At 40.4% G+C, this 1,629-nt stretch overlaps 1 non-coding gene across 1 annotated transcript; it reads left to right on the forward strand.

Moving 5' to 3' along the window:
- Window positions 1-511: 511 nt before the first annotated feature.
- On the forward strand, window positions 512-596 carry LOC115068574. Its single transcript, XR_003847919.1, has one exon. It is a non-coding gene; the product is annotated as a small nucleolar SNORD12/SNORD106 (small nucleolar RNA).
- Window positions 597-1,629: the final 1,033 nt, after the last annotated feature.

The raw sequence follows: 1,629 nt of genomic DNA on the forward strand, positions 1-1,629 counted from the left end.
CTCCTGTCTCTGCCCCTGACAGCTCTGAGGTTACAAGTGTCCATGACCCAGCTCTCTGTGTTTGTTTGTTTGTTTGTTTATTTGTAACAACAAGATCTTACTGTGTAGCCCTGGCTGGCCTGGAACTTGCTGTGTAAACCAAGCTGCCCTTTAATCCACAGACATCTGCCTGCCTCTGCCTCCCAAGCACTGGAATTAAAAACATGCACCATCACGCTTAACTGCCTAGTCCTCTTCTAACATTTTCAACATAAGCTCCATCATAAAGACTACGAGCTTATTTTCAGCAGAAATACCTCAGGATTTTTGTTAATTTGGACATTGAATGTGGCTGTTTATAGAGATTCTATGGAAACAATGTAATTTTAGTTCTATGGCTGGAGACTATGTGTTAGAGAGAGTATAAGGTTCTCAAACCAGCTGTGCATGATCTCTATGAGACATCCAAGGAAGCCAAATTGGGCTGGGGCTATAGCTTAGCCAGCAGAGCATTCGCCTAGCGAACACAAAACCCTGGATGTGTGAGGACAACTTTCCCTGTCAGATTGACCATGTTGATCTCACTTTCTCTAAGCCAGTTTGTCTGACATGCTGAGGGGGACAGGGTGGGGAAACCCTGGGCTTGATCTCTAGCACTACATAAACAGTGTGGTGACACACACCTGTAACCTCCACACCTGGATGTAGAGGCAAGAAGATCAGAAGTTCAAGGCCATCCTCAGCTACATAAAAAGTTCAAAGCCAACCTTGACTCTGCCTCAAAAGAAAACCAAAAGCCAAAATGGCTACATAGGGGATTCTTGACTAGACTTTGACTATATAGGTACACAGGGAATTCTTTTTTTAATTGCAGTTTTTAATTTAAATTTATTTATTTATTTATTGTGTGTGCACATGCATATGCACACAAACACATGCCATGGCACATCTGTGGAGATCAAGGATAAGTTGGTTCTCTCCTTCCACCATGAGAGTCCTGGGGATTGAACTCAAGTTGTCAGACTTTGCCTGAGCAGCAATTGCCTTTACCTGCTGAGTCATCTCATGGACGCTGAACAGGAGATTCTTATACTAAATCTGGAAATCACAAAAATGAAGACTAAAAAAGTAACAATACCTCCTAAGAGTTGCACAGAGGCTAGAACCCAGGGAAGGCTAGAAGTTCTAAAATAAGTGTCTAGTAACGAACAGGACTTTTAAATCTATGAATCGGCCACAGATGTGTTGCACCTCACTCAGTGTGAAAACGGTGTGCGCTCAGGTAACAACAGAGAGAGATCAGAATTGTTTGCTGTTATTTTACTCAAGTCACCTTCAGGAAGAATGGTTTTCAAATTGCAAATAGTTTTTAAAACAGTTCACGTAAATATGGAGCTCTAATTTCATCTACCCCTTGAAAATAAAAATAGCTGCTTTGAGTTTGTTTGGTCCTTGAGCTCCAGATTCACAACTTTTTATTCCAAGATGCTTAAGAGAATTTTGATATAAACATAGATTCATTGTTGACTCTATCTTTGGGAATTTATGAAGAATAGGAAAGTGACCAAAACCCAGAGGCAAAAAAAATAGGTCAAAATTTTAAAAAACTTTTAAGCTTCAGACTAGTCAATGTGATATTATTTCCAGGAA

The sequence above is a fragment of the Nannospalax galili genome, unplaced genomic scaffold, assembly GCF_000622305.1.
Source record: "Nannospalax galili isolate Female #2095 unplaced genomic scaffold, S.galili_v1.0 scaffold368, whole genome shotgun sequence".
NCBI lineage: Eukaryota > Metazoa > Chordata > Mammalia > Rodentia > Spalacidae > Nannospalax > Nannospalax galili.